We start from the raw sequence: 7,178 nt of genomic DNA, 5'->3' as shown, positions 1-7,178 counted from the left end.
GGTGGAAAGGGATATAATCAAGGGTAGAGACTATATTTCTACTTGCACAGGGCAGTATCTATCAGTTGTGTGAGTTGTCTGTACACTCTTAACATTTATTTAAGTCTTCAGCCTTAGAGAAATGTGCTTATTCTCAAATTATCTATAAATGGCCTACAGACAAGACGTTTAAAATGTGATTTTCTCAGTTTGCAAAAATTAACCACACTTACTCTTGCAAAGAAAAGCATGCTGTCCATCAAGTTGACGTTCGAGTGGTCATCATCTAGTGGCCATCATCTAGTGTACCGTCTAGCATTCTGCTCATGGTCAAAAGTTCAGTGAGGATTTAAGATGAAAATTTGGAGAATGACTGTGCCCAGGAGGGGAGCTTATTTAGGCGAGAGAACACACTGAGATAAACTGCCACTACTGAAAATAGAATTGTTATGAAGGGTGGTGTGGCTGTGATGATGATTTTAGAGACAGTGGTGGTTTGTCTTTAAGCTCTACTCTGATTCAGTCTAAAGGATTGAGTTTCCTTTCACTTCCTTGTCCCCTCTAATCCTGATCATACATGTTCTTCTTATCAGACATGATCATTACTATTGAGACATATGGATTAGTCAAGTCAGTCTAATTTACTGGGCCTGGGCAGAAAATTTAACAGTTACATGAGTTAAGTCCCACAGACCTCCACGAAATAGGCTAATGTTGAGAAATGAGATATTTTCATAAAAAAATAATTAGGGAGTTTGGGAGTAGAATTCAGTGCACTGGCTCAACGATCCTCTTCTCATCAGTTAGCTACAAAACTAATGTTACAGCTGTTCATGGCCATTTATTGATAAAAGAGCAGAGAACATATTGCCAAAGGAGGATGTGGGTGTCAGGCACTGTTTCCTGGCCAAATTTCAAGTTGGATAATTCTCTACCAACTTCCTAACTCTTCCTTTTCTTTTACTGAAGCAATATCCATTCCTTTCCTTCCTTTTTAATCAGTGTTGCTTGCTGTTAAAGATTTGCCATGGTATATTTCAAAGCTGATTCACTGATATTCTAAAGCTGAATAATAAAAGTAACAGTCCTCATTACTCTTCTGAATGGTAATAAAGAAATCCAATGTACATAAATTGAGCATCTCCTTTGAGCAAACAGTTTGAATCAATTATAACATGTACAAGTTTGTTATTTCAAACGGAATTTCATATTTAGCCAATGGAGCTTTTCAACAGTGCTTTAACTTCAGACCAAAGGTTGACATCTGTTACTATCAAATAAAAACTTACTGGTTTAGGTATCTGTTTTGAAAGGCAGTAACAATATTTAAAGTCATATTTCCAACTTAAACCTTTCTACTTCTTTGCTTTGCTTTTTCTCATCTCCCTCCTCTACATACTTTTAACAGAAGCACTCAAGCAACTTGGATGGAAAAGCTATCTTGACTTCACATAATGACCAACATCTTAAGTGGTTTCCAAGTTGTTTTGATGGATATTATTTATCAAGTCATTTCAGTCTCTCTGTTTAAAATACACAAAACCAAATGTACTCTGACAGACAGTAAAGTAAATCAAATAATATATATTCAGTTCTTTCCCAAATGCCTGAAAGAAACAAGTGCAGTACTTAGAAAAAAATGCTAAGTGTTTTGCTGGCTTTACCTTGTTCTTTCTTTATCAGGCTTGAAATCATTTCTGAAAGGAAAAAAGTGTCTACTGTGGACATTTCTATTTCAACAAGATAGCTACCTATTCTGTACTAGGTAGCATCAGCAAGGTAAATACAGAAAATAACTTAAAATGGACACATTAAACAGTAAGAACTTGAATGCAATTGATACACTTCTAAGAGATAGATTCTGAAGTAGAAAAATAATTAAATGACTCTGTTTTCCCAGGAGAAAAAGGAGTATAAGTGATAAGAAAGCATTAGCTTCTTTATATTAAAAAAGAGTTAAAACATTTTATTGACTAATTGACAAGCTATTCAGTTGAAGAATTATTTAATAATTTTAATCTACCACTGTTTGGCAATTATACAAAAATAGTACATATTTAGTTATTAGAATAAAAGCAGCAAAATGCACTACAAAATCAAGATGTTCCCTAAACATCTCCACATAATTAGGACATTAAGGTAGTGTTAGTTCATTTTCACTTAGAAATATCTAAGTGTCAATTTCTGATTCCAGTCAATAGAAACTGATGCAAATATTCAAGTAGCTGAAACATGCTAGTCTGTAGGCCACTAGCCATCTGATAATATCTAGCTGCTTTATTATTCTGTGGTCTTTAGCCAGCTTTCCCTTGCTCATCGCCAGCATTTATTCAGTTCATCCTCTCTGCTTGAAATGCAACTTTACACACACTCTTCTTTCTCCTCCTCCTCCCCCCACCCCTGACTCCTCCTCCTCCTCTTTCTTCATGTTCCAACCCACATACACTAATGATACTCTCTTTACTTCAACCACATATTTTCAGTTCCTCGCTGGAACCTGAAGTCTTTCTCTGACTTTGGAAACTAAAGCAGGAATTTACCACAAATCCTCTCTAACTGTAATAATAATTAATCAAAAAAAATTTTTTTTTTTTTTTTTTTGTGCTAGGCGGGCCTCTCACTGTGTGGCCTCTCCCGTTGCGGAGCACAGGCTCCGGACGCACAGGCCCAGCGGCCATGGCTCACGGGCCCAGCCGCTCCGCGGCATGTGGGATCCTCCCAGACCGGGGCACGAACCCGTGTCCCCTGCATCGGCAGGCGGATTCCCAACCACTGCGCCACCAGGGAAGCCCAATCAAAAATATTTTTAAATTGTATAATTGTTTGGTTGTCTGCATCCTATGTAGACCTGTTAGTTAATGTGTGCTGATTACACCTGCTTTAGATTATAAATCATCCCTGTGTATTAATGATATTTCCTCACATAACCATTTGAGAACATTTCTTTCTTACTCTTTTTCTTAATCCATATTAAATTATAGATACCTGCTCTGGCAGATTGCAAAAGTTAAAACTTTCAGGAGCCAAGAAGGCTCTTAGATTTGCTGTCTTCAAGTGATAATGAATAAATGAGGGAGGACAAAATCAGGGTGTAGACAAAGACAGCACATCGTAGGCATTAAGAAATACTTAAGTGTGCCTACTTAGCCCACCGTTTGGAAAGGATCCACGTTACTTGGAACAGAGATTCTGCAGAATTGAGTGATAAGTTCTATTATTTTTTTTTTCTGGTCCTACATCTAATAGCAACTAACAGAGGAAAAAAATGTTGAAATGATAAATTTTTAAAAATGACAACTGGGGCACTAGTTGTTCACAAGCCACAATCCAATTGCCAATAGAAACATTTGAAAAGTTCTCGTTGTGTGGGAATAGCTGTTGTTGAGAAGTCTGTAGAAGCAAAGCAAGTGACCAACATTGGTGCCAAGTGGCCTATAAGAGGGAACACATCAATCTACTTAACTAAGGGCTCATAGTTCTATGGTGTCCCAGTTTAAGTAGCACTGAGTAGTCTATTTGATTTGACACTACCTATACACAAAAATATTCAATTTTTAAATTTGTGTATGTGTGTGTATCAATATATACTCAAAGGCATATATCCATATCTATTATTACAACTAAATGTTTAAGCTTTGTGAAGTCATAATCTTATTTGATACAATACCATTTCTTTGGCTTTACTCATTTGGCTGAATACTAGCACTGTTCAGTCTTCTTCCTGGTCTTGGGCATCATAATCTTGCTTTGTTCTCTTTGGCATCTTATTCTGCATCATCATATTCCCAACTAAACATCCACACAGATCTCTGTTAGAAAAGCTGTAATGGGATCGCCTCAATTTTTAGTTAATATTTCTAAGTAAGCCTTGTACTATACAATAATTGTGCCCAACTGCTAGTAAGAGAAATAGACAATCATAGTGATGCAAACAAAATTGAAGTTTATATCACCGTCTCACAAAAGAAGTAGAGAGTTAAGCAGTCCAGGACTGATGGGAAGGCTGCATATTGCCACCAAGGATGCAAACACCTTTAATGTTTGGCTCCAACATTCTCAGCACTCAGCTTCCATCTTCAAGGTCAAGGTGCAAATAACTATAGCTCATCAACCATTGGGTTTAAGATCTAGGCAGGAAGAAGAAAATGGAAGAAAGTGGTGGTAAAAAGGTGCACATTAACCCTCTGTTCCAAAGAAGTTTTCTCAGAAGTGCCATCTGTCAACTCCCACTTAAGTCTAATTGACCATCTTGGCCTCAAGGGGACCTGAGAAATATTGTTGCCTAATCGGGCACATAGCCACATGCAATAAAATAGTAGTTGATTCCTAAAGAAAAACAGAATATACTTGAAGTAAAAAACTAGTATTCTCTGATTAAAGTGTTTTCCTTTTTTAGTAGAAAAAAAAATATGGTATTAATGAATCCTTTAGCTTCCTCTGAATTTTTACATTATCTCCTTCAATTTGCAATTACCTAAATCATTACAGTATTAAAATGTTTCTACTCTGATTTCTATAACTTTTACAACATAGAAGATGTAATTTGAAGAACTCAGTTTTTTAAGAAAGAAAAATAATAGCTTTCTTCCTACTAGAAAGTGTGTCAACATGTATGGAAGATTGCATTGTGATTTCAAATCATTTGCTCTTCTCCCTTCTTTTGTATTAGAGATTTACATACTTTGGCACATTGCTATGTGACTTACATTACCTCCCTGTAGGTGAAATATACTTCCTCTCTCCAATGTCAGGTGTGACCATGTGACTTATTTCAGCCAATAAAATGAACCAGAAGTCATACAAGCCTATCTTAAATGAAGCTTTACGTGCTGTTGTCATCAACTATGTTGCTCATTTACCATTGCCCTCAGAATGGCACATCCCAAATAGGGCTCTTCCTTCAGCCTGTGTTCTGGAAGGTGATGGCATGTAGAGTAGAGGCAAAGCACATGACAGCCACAGACATAAAACACAATGTCACATATGCTACTAAGATGTTAGGGTTACTTACTATCATTGCATAAATTAGGGAAAGTTGACTAATACTCAAGTACCTAATTGACTTATTCTAATACAAATAAAAATTCTTTTTCTTGTTGTTTTATGTTATTAAAATTTCTTGATAAAGAAACATCAAAGTCACCTGCACCTGAGGGGTTTCTTTCTTCCTTTTCCTACAAGTATGTTTTAAGCATTACCAGAAACTGTGCTTGGTGAGTTTATCTTACAGAGTTCCCATCATTATTCCCCACACAGGTGAGGTGAGGGAAAATAAAAATAGAATTGCTTATCCCATTTTCTCTCTTCCTTTTTCAAATGTGAACCCTCTTCCTTTCTCCAGATTCTCCTATTAATAAGGAACAAAAAAATGAAGCACGGTGGAAATCAAGCATTGGGCATTCAAGCAGAACTTTCATTCTTTCAGAAATAGTTGAACTAAATCAAAGTTGTCTGAGGAAGAATAAAAATGTGATTTTCTCCCATTGAACCACACTATATTTTCTGAACATGTCTCTCAAAATCTAAGAAACAATTGTGCTGCTACTAATTAAAACATGAGAAAAAAGTAGATTTTTTTGTTTTGGGGGGGTACCAAGTGAAATTGCTTTAAGAAAAATCTCTGCATTGGGTTGGCAGGCTACATTATAGCAGAATTCAAAACAACTGCCTTTAACATAAAGAAAAGAGATGATTTTGAAAAAAATATGTTATGGATACTAGATTTAACTCTGAGTTGGTACATATACACTTACATTTATATTTGTTCCTTTTTTTCCCCTAACCCTGATTCAACTACAGTAATTCAATTCTCATGTAATTCAAATAACTGTGTTCCTTTTAGAAGTAAGATTAGTCACAACAAAGGTAGAAAAAGAGATTTAGGACTGGGTGATATAATAGACATTCTTTAAAAATAGCAGTAATATGCTATTGAGAAGGAAAACACTTTAGGGAGAATGTATAAAGGGAAGGCAGCACCAGAGCCATCACTGGAGCCCATGATTTCCATGATGTGACACTCTTTTAATTAGGACCAATTACTTTGAAAAGCTAAACTGCTTTGGGTAGAAGTCATCAAAGAAATATTTTATACTAAATCTCATGATAAAGCAAGTTGTAGTTCCACATGACAGTGACAGAGGTGATATATGCCACTTTGAGAGATGGACCCTTAAATAAAATAATAAAATAAAATAAAATAAATTTAAATTAAATTGAATACAATTAAATTTAAAAATTCCCAATTCTCCACCATGTCCTTCCTTCTTCATTTGCTAGCAAGTATTAGAGGATCCAGTAAGGATGCAGAAGTCCTAAGAAGTGCTGAGCCCACTAAATCAGAAAAGCTAATGGGAATTTTGTGCTCACCGGGCACTGTGAGCACTGCTTGAACAGCCTCGAACTGCAGGGAAAAGAGGTGGACACACTTAACGCCGATAAAGCCTCCGTTCATGTACATGCTCCACTATCCCTTAGACTTAACTTACAAAACATAATTTTAAAAAATACAGTTTTTAAGTATTTCAAGTTGCTGATATCAGAACCAAACAGGGTACCCTTGTGAGTAAGGAGACTTTTGCAACCGCACAGGTCACAAGCCCATGAAGCCATCTCAGGACTGGTTCCCCTCCCTCGCTCCCTCCCTCCCTCCCTCCCTCCTTCCCCCCTCCCTCCCTCTTCCTGCCGCCCTCCCTCTCTCTTCCTCCCTCCCTCCCTCCCTCCCTCTTTCTCCCTCCTTCCCTCCCTCTTTCTCCCTCCCTCCCTCCCTCTCTCCCTCCCTCCCTCCCTTTTCCTCCCTCCCTCGCTTTCTTTTTATGACGAAAGTGAGAAAGCTCTTAATCTTAGAAAACAGGATATCTTAATGATCCTGCATGATCATGGCTTCTTTAAGATAAGGAACAATGAAAATACAGCCTAGAAAAAGATTTTTTAGAAGCATAGGCATTTTGTTACAGGGCCAGAATTTTGACTAGCCTGATTATCAGGTAGCAATATTAAGCAAATAAAGCTTAATATTTGTCAGTGATCAAAACAGCTACTTTCCCAGACCAGTTTCAAAGGTCTATTTGAGAAGGAAGGGAGAGAGGGTGGGTGGGAGGAAGGAAGGAAGGGAGGAAGGAAGGAAAATGGATCCAGTGAATGACACTGTAGAGCAAAGGTCCTTGATTTGGACTGTGATATTAGCCAGAAATAAACAT

The sequence above is a fragment of the Physeter macrocephalus genome, chromosome 2 (genome assembly GCF_002837175.3).
Source record: "Physeter macrocephalus isolate SW-GA chromosome 2, ASM283717v5, whole genome shotgun sequence".
Classification (NCBI taxonomy): Eukaryota; Metazoa; Chordata; class Mammalia; order Artiodactyla; family Physeteridae; genus Physeter; species Physeter macrocephalus.
The sequence above is the reverse complement of the archived record's forward strand: the minus strand, read 5'-3'. Positions refer to the sequence as shown.